This window comes from Macrobrachium rosenbergii, chromosome 58 (assembly GCF_040412425.1).
Source record: "Macrobrachium rosenbergii isolate ZJJX-2024 chromosome 58, ASM4041242v1, whole genome shotgun sequence".
In the NCBI taxonomy this organism is placed as follows: Eukaryota; Metazoa; Arthropoda; class Malacostraca; order Decapoda; family Palaemonidae; genus Macrobrachium; species Macrobrachium rosenbergii.
In genome coordinates this window covers 12,732,057-12,744,315 of record NC_089798.1, presented here as the reverse complement: position 1 = coordinate 12,744,315, position 12,259 = coordinate 12,732,057, and the positions used below count along the sequence as shown (strand labels likewise).

The 12,259-nt window shown below is 44.2% G+C and overlaps 1 protein-coding gene across 5 annotated transcripts in view; it reads right to left on the bottom strand.

The window, feature by feature from the left end:
• Positions 1–12,259, bottom strand: part of l(1)G0020 (RNA cytidine acetyltransferase l(1)G0020) — an 803,858-nt gene that overhangs the window by 732,339 nt on the left and 59,260 nt on the right. The window lies entirely within an intron of this gene.

The following is a 12,259-nucleotide window of genomic DNA, read 5'->3' as shown; positions in this document are numbered from 1 at the left end:
GGAAGTCTCTAGCACAATATTTCGATTTATGGTGAATTTTTGAAAAAACTTTGTCCTTATGTCCGCAAGTAACTCGGGCCGAAAATTTCAGAAATTCTTTTGTCATTTTGTCGTAATTTTTGCACCATTTTATATTAGTCGTTACAGTTTTATATATGAAAATGTGCGCAATTTCATGTAAAATACAACAAAAACAACCCATGGTTGTAGCTTCTATCATTTTGGAAATATTTTCATATAAATCACGATAACTGCCAAAATTTCAACCTTCGGTCAACTTTGACTCGACCGAAATGGTCGAAAAACGCAATTGTAAGCTAAAACTCTTACATTCTAGTAATATTCAATCATTTACCTTCATTTTGCAACAAATTGGAAGTCTCCAGCACAATATTTCAATTTATGGTGAATTTTTGAAAAAAACATTTTCCTTATGTCCGTGCAAGGTAACTCTGCCAAACATCTCAGAAATTCTTTCGTCACTTTGTTGTAATGTTTGCACCGTTTTATATTAGTCGTTACATAAAGTTTTATATATGAAAATGTGTGCAATTTCATGTAGAATACAACTAAAAATAACTCATAGTTGTAGCTTCTATCAGTTTTGAAATATTTTCATATAAATCACGATAAGTGCCGAAATTTCAACCTTCGTCAATTTTGACTCGACCGAAATGGTCGAAAAACGCAATTGTAAGCTAATACTCTTACATTCTAGTAATATTCAATCACTTACCTTCATTTTGCAACAAATTGGAAGTCTCTAGCACAATATTTCGATTTACGGTGAATTTTTGAAAAAATCTTTTTCCTTATGCCCGTGCGCGGTAACTCGGCCGAACATCTCAGAAATTCTTTTGTCACTTTGTCGTAATGTTTGCACCGTTTTATGTTAGTCGGTACATAAAGTTTTATATATGAAACTGTGTGCAATTTCATGTAGAATACAACAAAAAATAACTCATGGTTGTAGCTTCTATGTTTTGAAATATTTTCATATAAATCACAGTGCCAAAATTTCAACCTTCAGTCAACTTTGACTCAACCGAAATGCTCGAAAAATGCAATTGTAAGCTAAAACTCTTACATTCTAGTAATATTCAATCATTTACCTTAATTTTGCAACAAACTGGACGTCTCTAGCACAATATTTCGATTTATGGTGAATTTTTGAGAAAAGCTTTTTTTTACGTCCGACGTTACGATTTCATGCATCATTTTGTGATAATATTTTCTCTGTGTTGCTTTGATCGTTTTACAATTTGTTATATACCAAAATCATTGCAATTTAATGTACAATACAAAGAAAAAACAATAACTCATTAGCTTTAACCGTTTTGCTCACAGCACGATTTGTGTACAATTATATATGAAATTTTTTTTTTTGCGCTGTCATATATTTCAATATTTATATATGGTAATGATATTTTTTTTCATTTCTAATGGTTGCATACTAAACTTCAGGCAATGTCAAAAAAAGGAGCCAAAAATGAACTCTTAATCTTAAAAACTAAGCATGCTATGATTTTTAAAAAAAAACTTTTTTTCCGCTTCGGCACTAACTCCCGAACGCTGCCGGAATACGGCAGACACTTTCGTAAATAGAGGCTCGGCGTTTAAGGGTTAAGCAACATCGGGGCTGGTCAGTCGTTGGATGGGTGACCACTCTCCTCGGTGTTGATTCCCTGGGAAAGGATCTATACCGTAATTTCCTCAGTCTACTCAGATGTAAATGAGTACCTATTCTCGATGAGGTAGGGTCCAACTATGGGTTAAATAGCAAAACTCAGCAATGATGGACAGAAATGAAAGAATAAATGACAAGGATGTAAATGGAACCTCTGGCAACAGAGAAGCTTTGTCCGGCAGTCAGGTATACTACCCAATCGACAGGGAGGAAGGTCAGGTACTTGGAGGTCGCCAACCAGCAACTAACCACCACAATGACAATAACCAGCAACCAGAGACTGGAGCTACAGAGGCAAACCAGAAGAAGAAATGGACAAGAGACGAAAATAAGGAAAATGGAGATGGTACATCAGAAGCAACCCGACAGAAAGAGGATACAGAAGAAGACTGATAAACATCTGGAATGAGAGAAATAACACCCCTCAAACAGAACAGAGGCTGGCAGACAAAGTAAGAAACATAAAGAAAAATCACAATTTTTGAAAGTAAATTGTATTTTTCCTAACTATACAAACCTGAGGTCTGTTACATTGGGAATTACTTATGGCGAAGGTGGACACGCCTGTTAAACTCTTGAACAAGGTGGTTAAGTAGTAACTACCGCCAGGTAGGCAGGAATACCTGCCTTCCCGGATGTAAACATTCCAGTTTGCCTTTTGGTCCAGGTTCAGATTGAGGGGTGGCATGAGGTGGGCATAATATGTAATGTAAAGGACCTCAGGTTTGCATAGTTAGGAAAAATGACATTTTTATAGTAAAATAAAGTTTTATATATATGTACCCAGTAATTACATAGCTATTAGTTTCTTTTAAACTGGCAGCTTAAAATTTTGAAATTGTGGGTCTGCTAGTTTGTTATGGTTATGGCAACATGCCCAGCTCACTTTCGGGTGTAAGAGAAGGTACAACATAGCAAAGACCTTCAATTTGTTTATGCCCTTATGTACAAGTGAGGGGAGGCGGGTGGGCTCCGATTATGTAATTACTGGGTAGGTATAAATAAAACTATTTTATTATAAAAATGTCATTCTTATATAAGTAACTTACCCAGTAATTACATAGCTGATTCCCACACTGAATGGGGGTGGGAATGTTGGACATATCTACCCCAAAACATTATTAATAGTAATGAGTTTGAGAATAGAAATTTGCTAACTTTGAATTAATGTTGTTGAACCTTACCTGATAAGGGAGCTGCTACAGTAAGATACTGCGTCTGATTGGCGCTCATCTTATCCAGTAGAGGCGAGGTGGTAAAGCCTTGAGGGCCTACTACTATAGTGAGTGCTTTGTAGCGATGGACTAAATTCCTAGGGCTAGCAAAGTACAACAAGATGCCCCTGCCCAGGGTGCAGTACCACAGAAAATAACCAGAGTAATAGTCACCATAACCACCAAAAATCATATTAAAAACACCAATACCCAACCATAAAACCAAAAGACTGGAGGGTACTCCAAGTACACAGTACTCCCAGGCTCCCCAAAACTCAACACCCTAGGCAAGGCGAAGAGATTGAAGAAAGGACATTGCTTTCTATGTTTCCTTCCCCAACACCATTCCAGCCGCGTAAAACGGACCCAAGATACGGCACTGATCGTAAGTCATCTCAATATCCCTTAAATATGGGATGCAAACACTGACTTGCACTTCCAAAACCTCGCTTGTACAACTGACGAATGGACAGATTGCACTTAAACGCCAAAGACGTAGTGACTGCTCTTATTTTATCTCGTGGGGTTTTACCTTTAAAGATGAGAGTGAGTCTTCACTCACCATGGAATGTGCTTCTCAAAATCAGATTCTCAGAAAAATGCTCTCTATTCTTAGACAGGGGTCTAGAGGGATATTTCACAGAACACCAAAGGTTTCTTGAAGTACCACAAATGTCCTTAGTTCTGTGAAGATAAAACTTAAGGGCCCTTACTGGACAGAGAGTTCTTTCTTCTTCAGACAGACCCACTATCTCTGACAAGCTATTGATCGTAAAAGAACGAGGCTATGGATTTGATGGCGATTTGTTCTTAACCAGAAAGTCTAGGGAAAGGGAGCAAACTGCATTCCCCTGAGAAAATCCTATGTTTCTGTCTACAGCATGGACCTTACTGGACCTCTTAGCACTGGCCAAGGCGACCAGAAAAAGAGTTTTCCTGGTTAGATCCCTTAAAGAGATAGATTGCATGGGCTCAAAACCTGAACTGGAAAGCCACTTAAGGACCACGTCTAAGTTCCATGACAGCAAAGGTTTTTCTTTAGGCTTAGCGGTGTCAAAGAACTTCATAAGGTCGGACAAATCGTGGTTCGACAATAAGTCCAATCCTTTATGGCGTAAAACTGAGCTAATCCTAGCTCTGTATCCTTTACTGGTAGAAGTGGAAAGTCCTTTAGCGGAGCGTAGGAACAGAAGAAAGTCCGCTATTTCTGCTACAGAGGTCTTAGAAGAGGACACGTTATTTTGTCTGCACCAGGACCTGAAGATGGACCATTTTGCCTGGTAGATATTATCAGAAGACTGCCTTCTACACTTTGCAATTGCATCTGCAGCCGCTCTTGAAAAATCCTTCTTTCGGAGCAGTAGTCTAACAGTTTAAACCCTGTTAGGGCCAGAGAAGACAGGTTTTGGTGGAACTGACGTAAGTGAGGTTGCCTGAGAAGTTGTTGCTTCTGTGGCAGCAGTCTCGGGAAGTCCGCAAGAAGTTCTAGTAGATCCGGGAACCACTCTTTTGCTGGCCAGAAGGGGGCTATCAAGATCATGGATAGGTTTTGATGAGACCGGAATTTGTTGATGACTTGCCTCACTAAACTGAATAGGGGGAAGGCATACAGATCTTTGTTGGACCAATCCTGTAACATTGCATTGGTCGCCCATGCCAAGGGATCTGGAACTGGTGAGCAGAAGAGAGGAAGTCGGTGATTTCTGGAGGACGCGAACAAATCTATCATGGGTTTCCCCTAGAGCTTCCACAGATCCAGACAAACTAACGGGTCTGTTGTCCATTCTGTGGGAAGGATCTGTCTTTGATGGCTCAATTCGTCCGCGAGAACGTTGAGTCTCCCCTGGATAAAACGCATTGTCACTTGAGTGTTGTTCTGATGTAACCAAAGAAGAAGGTCCCTTGCTGCTTCGTACAGGAAAAAAGAGTGGGTTCCTCCTTGTTTCTTGATGTACTCCAGTGCCGTTGTATTGTCTGAATGCACTGCTACTGTCCTCCCCCGAATTTCTGAAGCGAAGCATTTTAGGCCCAGAAATATCGCCTGTAATTCTTTTATGTTGACGTGCCAGTTTTGCTGTCCCTGAGACCAGGTCCCTGACACTTCTTTCGGTCCCAAAAGAGCTCCCCAACCTAGGTTTGACATGTCTGAAAAGAACTCTAGGTTGGGGTTCAGAAGATGAAGAGATTTCCCTTCTGACAGTCTCTTCCTGGAATTCCACCAACGAAGATCGTCCTTGATTTCCATCGTTATCTGGAACATGAACAAGTCCAGAAACTTTTTCCTGTTCCAGCTGGCTCTGAGGAAGAACTGGAGAGGTCTCAAGTGAAGTCATCCCAGAGTGACAAATTGTTCCATGGATGAGAGGGTACCTAGAAGACTCATCCACTGATTGGCAGAGCAAAAGTTTAGATTCAGAAATTTTTCCACTGTCTGGAGGCACTTTTCTATTCTCTTTGGTACTGGAAAAACTCGAAAATCCTGATAGTTGATCGTCATCCCTAAATAAAGAATCTCCTGAGAAGGTGTCAGGAAAGACTTGTCCCGATTGATGAGAAGGCCCAATTCTTGAGCCAAAAGAAGAGTCGTGCGAATGTCCTCCATACACTGATCTTTCGATCGGGAATGTAGTAATCAGTCATCTAGATATAGGGAGATCTTTATCCCCATCAAATGGAGCCATTTCACTAGAGGAGCCAATAACCTGGTGAACACTTGCGGTGCTGTTGAGAAGCTGAAGCAAAGAGCCCGAAATTGGAACACCTTGCCCTGAAACACAAACCTGTGAAAGTACGCACCCTGCAGGTCGATGGATGCCATCCATTCTCCCTGGCAAATGGATGCAAGGACCGAATGGTTGTTTCCATCTTGAATGTTGTCTTTTTGACAAAGACATTTAGGGCACCTACATCCAAAACGGGTCTCAGCCCCCCGATGACTTGGGCACCACAAGGAGACAGTTGTAGAATCCCGGAGAATGAATGTCCTCTGCTAGCTCTATAGCCTCTTTCTGAACAAGGGACTCCACCTCTAGCAAGAGAGCAGCAAATCTCTCTGAGCCTGGAGAGTAAGCTGTCAATTTGACAGGCTTGTGGATTAGAGGAGGAGGCTTGTTCAAAAAGGGGATAGTGTAGAAATCCTTCAGGGCAGACACTATCCAAGATTCCGCTCCCTTTTGTTCCCACCGTTCCCAAAAGTGAAGGAGCCGTGCTCCTATCTGAGTATGGAGGACTATGTTTTCATTTCTTGGAGTAGGACTTTGAAGAGGACTTCTTGATGGAATGCTGTGGGAAATGGGAATAAGTTCTTGTCCTGGTCTGGGATCTAGAACGGGAGCTCTGAAAGGTAGTAGGTTGCAGTGGAGACAAAGATCTGGGAGGAAGAGCCGAAGAATCTTTAGGGCGTCTCATAGATTGGGTGATCAGGTCCTGAGTGTTCTTTTTCTGCAGGTCAGAGGTGATGTTCAGTACTGTAGTCTGTGGAAAAAGATATGTCTTGTCCAAGGGGGAGAATAGGCTGGCCAATCTCTGAGACGGAGTGACGCCTTTCGAAGTAAAGGAGCATGGCTTACAGACTGAGAGGAAGCAGAGACTCCCAGGGAAGGAGCTTCTCTGGTCGCATAAAACCTGTAGCTTGACCTGGACAATTTGGAAGGAGGGAAACAAAAAACTGCTTTGCCTTGTTCCCTCTTCTCAGAAAACCAATCTTCTACTTCCTCCAGTGCCTTCTTAGCTGAAGAAGAAAGAATTAATTTTGGTAGTTTCGAAGGACAAACTGAGGGGGTTTCCATAAAGAAAGTTGAAGTAGGAACGGAGGGAATAGCTGGTGAGAAGAAGCTTGGATAATTTGCTAGCAGGAATCTCAACACTGCCGAGTATGTCGATGAAGGTGCATCTTGATCAGGAACAACCTCTCCCTCAGAAGGCAGGAGAAAGTGATAAGTCCGCTGTTGTCCCGGCTGTAGGGGGAGCTTTCTGAAGCAAACTAAGAATACTGTATTATCTAGCTTGCTCTGAATTTGGTCAACTGCAGGAGGAATAATGTCCGAAACGACCTTACTAAGAAGCGGTGGAGGAGCGGGCGCCAATGGGCGCTCAGGAGGCGCTGTGGAGACGGGAGCCAGTGACGAAACCTGCTGGTGAACGGTCGCCAACAGGCGCTCAATCGGAAACGGGAGCTTGGCTGCTTCAATGTTAGTTGCTGGCCGCTCGGGCGCTGATTGCAGAGACGAAGGTGCTGGGTGCGCAGTTCCTGATGCAGTTTTATTCGACGACAAACGTCTCTGTGCCAAGGCACCTTGTTGCTAATTTACAATCGTCGTCAGAAGAAGCGGCAGAGAATTGTTCCGGGCTATCCCAATGACTACACGATGGTCTTGCTGAATCCTTGCCCTTCTTACAAGGAACGGGGGAAGAAATCTCAAACTCCACTGCATGCCACTTTAGCAAGCATGACTTGTCCGCATAGCACCATGCACGCCTGGGACTAAAATCTTTGGAGCTGGAGGACATACAATGAGCACTTACTTTAAGGCCTTTCCAATGGCCTTTGGTTGCAGTCTGGGATTCATCAACAGCCTGAACTGAGGGGGCGACTGCTCTTTCTCCCTTAGGCTGCCAGTTTGCCTCCTCCCAGGTGCTGGGGAGTATGACAGGGACCTTGACCAAGGAGAATCAGTGGGCCGAACAGCCACCTCCTCCACTACCACTGCACTTGCACTGGGCGCCACGGGGTGCTCTGACTTGCTTTTATCCATAAGCACTTTCACCGATGATGCTAATTTAGCGATCAATTGCACAATTAACTCAAAGCGATTCTCGATTTTCAACTCCAGACTGACAATGGCGTCGGGGTCGGAAACGTGAGAGCCACGTAAAGGAGAGGGTTGCACAAGTGGAGGAGCTGGAATGGGATCGGAAGAAATTACAGGAGCAATTGCATCTGACTTAGCGGATGAATCCTGACTAGCTAAAGCTTTACTAGATTCCCCAGCAATAGCTTTCCTTTTCCTATCTCTAGCTAGTTTCTTGAGATGTGCATATAAAGTCTTCCACTTCTTAATATCCCAGTCATTACACTCCTCACAACGTAAATCTACTGAACATGTTTGTCCCCTACATGGAATACAAAGTGTGTGAGTTGTAAGATTCTTTAGTTAGCCTAGTATTGCAGCCTTTGCTGCAATACCTAATACTAACACCACTAGTGTCAGACATCCTAGAAAAGTCTAATACAAGTCCCCCCAAAAAAAGCAAAAAGTCGTCAATGAATGATCAAATTTCTCCTAACACTATATTATTTGTGCCGAGAGGCTACAAAATTAAATACTTCACCAATTGAAGATAAGTCAAACAACCAGCAAAGTATAAATTCCAAAATTCGAGCTGCTGCCAACCACAGTCCTTCAACCACAGCCGGTAGAAACAAATTGTACCTTCTCTTACACCCGAAAGTGGGCGGGGCATGTCGCCATAACCATAACAAACTAGCAGACGCGCAATTTCAAAATTTTGAGCTGCCAGTTAAAAGAAACTAATAGCTATGTAATTACTGGATAAGTTACTTTATATAAAAATACAATTTACTTTCAAAAAATCACAATTTTTAAAAGTAAAATGTTATTTTCATAATAAAATAAATTTTTGAACATACTTACCTGGTAGTTATATATATAGCTTAAGTCCCTGACGTCACGGCAGAATTTCAAAAACTCGCGGCAATCGCCGATCGGGTAGTCAGGTGATCCACCTGTGCGCCCTCTACCCAGGTAACTGGAACCATTCTACTTATTCCTCAGATCTTCCATGCCCCTTGTCTCTAGAGGGGAGGAGGGTGGAATTTAATTATATATAACTACCAGGTAAGTATGTTCAAAAATGATATTTTAATGATAAAATAAAGTTTGTTCATACTTACCTGGCAGATATATATATACTGTAGCTGTATTTCTCCGAAATCCGATAGAATTTCAAAACTCATGGCACACGCAGTGTGGCCAGGTGGTTAGTACTCATTCCCGCCGGGGGAGGCGGGAATCGGGAACCATTCCCATTTTCTATTCAGATTTTCTAGTGCCACTGTCTCAAGAGGGGAGGCGGGTGGGCACTAAAAAGTATATATATCTGCCAGGTAAGTATGAACAAACTTTATTTTATCATTAAAATATCATTTTGTTCATGACACTTACCTGCCAGATATATATATAGCTGAATCCCACCATTGGAGGTGGGAAGAGACAGAATAGGATTTAGGAAACAAACAAATGTAGGCGATTGACGCCTTGGTTCTGTGATACGTTGGAGAGTAAACCTTCTTCATAATAATCCAGTAGAGCCATGAACGTAAGCTAATGCTCCAAACTCCAAAGGAATACTACACTTTAGGTTTAACAGTAAGGTTTAACTTTATGTAAGATAATTATCATAACAGCTATTTACATAAATAAATAGTTAGGTAGTAAAGGATGCTAAACAATTATATCTTAAACTGCTTAACGAGCAACAACTCGTTACATCTCCCCTTTTTCCAAAAGAGGTATGCATGTACAGTAAATTAGTTTAATAATCAATAAAATAAATATATATAAATACAAATGCTGAAAATAACAATTTTTAAAAGTAAATTGTATTTTTCCTAACTATACAAACCCGAGGTCCTTTACATTAGGGATTACTTTCAGGCGTAGGCTGGAAAACGGCCGTTGAACTTCAAACAAGGTGGATTAGGCAGTCAGCTACTGTCCGGGAGGCGGGAGCCCAGCCTACCCGGACGTAAACATTCCAATTTGCTTTTCGGCCCAGGTACAGATTGAGGGGTGGCATGAGGTGGGCATAATTGTAAAGGACCTCGGGTTTGTATAGTTAGGAAAAATACAATTTACTTTTAAAAATTGTTATTTGTTCTGACACAATATACAAACCCTCGGTCCTTTACATTAGGAGACTTACTGATTGGAGGGAGGAATCTGAAAAAAGTCTCTCTGAACTGACTGGAGTTCACCACCTTGTCTTCCCTTCCTGGTTGTGAGAGCGAGGAAGGGAAAAATTGCCTCTGACAAAAGATCAGGTTGTAGAAACGCAAGATCAGTTGTCAGACTTCTGGGCCCCTTTGCATGAAAGAGGAAACGTCAGTTCATGTAAAGTAAGCTAGGAAGAAAAGATGTCGGATGACAATACGGCAAATACAAGTTTTGGGTTTGTCTCAAGTCATGGACTCCCTCCTCCCCTTGCAAGAGGAAGGAGCGGGGTTGCTTCTATTAACCTAAAAGGAAATAGAACGGATGCTCTAGTTATGTGCTTACCTGCCTCGATCGCCCGGTCCAGCTTGTAACAGCTTGTCCGCTCCCTGCCCGTGGGAAGGAAGCTTAGGATGGGGAGAGGAATAGAGGCCAGTCACTCCAGAATCATCTCCCAATCACACCGTACAACATAGGCGAGATGCAACCTGTCCCGCTAGGGGAGCTGGATAAGCTACACAACTTGTTGAGCAGCCACCACAGGACCCAAGGAAAAAGTGTCCAAGGACTTGTGTGCAACATCCCGGAGGTAGAAGGAGGTGAAGGTGGTCTGTCGGGACCACACCGGACGAAGCGTACCGGTGTCGTCTTCTCCTGCAGCAGAGTACACTCTCCTTATCGTCTCACGAAGCCAGAATGAAATGGTATTCTTGGACACTTCTTTCTTGGTTGAGCCAGTACTAACGAAGAGTCGTCGACACTCAGGCCGGAGGTGCCGAGTCCTCTTCAGATAGCGCCGCAGCACTCTAACAGGACACAGTAGCATCTCGTCTGGATCATTATCTACAAAATCCTCTAGGGAGGGGATCGTGAAGGACTCGAACCGTGCGTCAGGGACCGAAGGGTTCTGAGTCTTCGCTACGAAATCCGGGGTGAAATCGAGCGTAACTGATCCCCATCCCCTCGAGTGTTTAACATCAAAGGAAAGTCCGTGAAGCTCGCCAACTCTCTTCGCCGATGCCAGGGCAAGCAAGAAAACAGTCTTGAGGGTCAGATCCCTGTCTGACGACTCTCTTAAAGGCTCGTACGGTGCACGAGTCAGGCTCCTTAACACGAGAGTCACATCCCACGCAGGGGGCCTGAGATCCCTAGGTGGGCAAGACCGTTCAAAGCTTCTCATGAGTAGAGAAATCTCGAAAGATGATGAGATATCTACTCCTTTCAGCCTTAAGACTAGGCCGAGCGCAGCTCGGTAGCCTTTTACAGCTGAAACGGAGAGAAGCTTCTCTCGGCGAAGGAAGACGAGGAAGTCCGCGACCTGCTGAACAGTAGCTCCGACCAGAGAGATACCCCTTCGACGACACCAACCACAGAAGACGGACCACTTTCCCTGGTACACCGCTGCGGAGGATCTTCTGAGGTATCCTGCCATCTCTGTTGCTGCGCGGCGCGAAAAGCCTCTCGCTCGCAAGAGATGGTGGATAACCTCCAGCCGTGAAGACACAGGGAATGCACTGCCAAGTGGAACCGTTGAGCGTGAGGTTGACGCAGCAGGTTGGGCCAGGGGGGGATCTCTCTCGGCGCCTCTGAGAGGAGAGCTAGCAGGTCCGGATACCAACTGGCCTGGGGCCACTTGGGTGCCACCAGAGTCATTCTGAGATTCGGGGTGATCATCACTCGGCTGATCACCCGGCGAATCAGACAGAATGGGGGAAAGGCGTACGTGTCGAGGTTGTCCCACGGGTGTTGGAACGCGTCCTCCGCAGCGGCCCATGGATCCGGCACGACGGAACAGAAGACCTGGAGTTTTCTGTTGTGCCGGGTGGCGAACAGATCGATGACTGGACGCCCCCACAGATCGAACAGCCTTTCCGCTGCCTCCTGATGGAGGGACCACTCGGTCCCTACCACCTGGCTCTGGCGGCTGAGCTTGTCTGCCACGACGTTCCTCTTGCCTGGAATGTACCTGGCTGACAGCTCTACTGAGTGAGCTATGGCCCACTCGTGCACCTGCATCGTCAACTGATGAAGCTGGTGGGATACCAATCCCCCTGCTTGTTGACATATGCCACTACCGTGGTATTGTCGCTCATCAGTACCACGGAGTGTCCCATCACTCGATCCTGGAACTTTTGGAGAGCCAGGAAGGCCGCCTTGAGCTCCAGGATATTGATGTGAAGGTGCTTGTCGTCTCGATGCCACACTCCCGAAGTCAGCAACTCCTCCAGGTGTGCGCCCCATCCCTCAGTCGATGCGTCCGAGAACAGAAGCATGTCCGGAGGGGGAGTATGCAGAGATACTCCTATTAAGAGGTTCCTGTCGTCTAGCCACCAGTGCAGGTCCCTCCTCACTTCCTCGGAAAGAGGAATGAGGAAGGACTGGGGGTCCCGGGACTGGGACCAAAA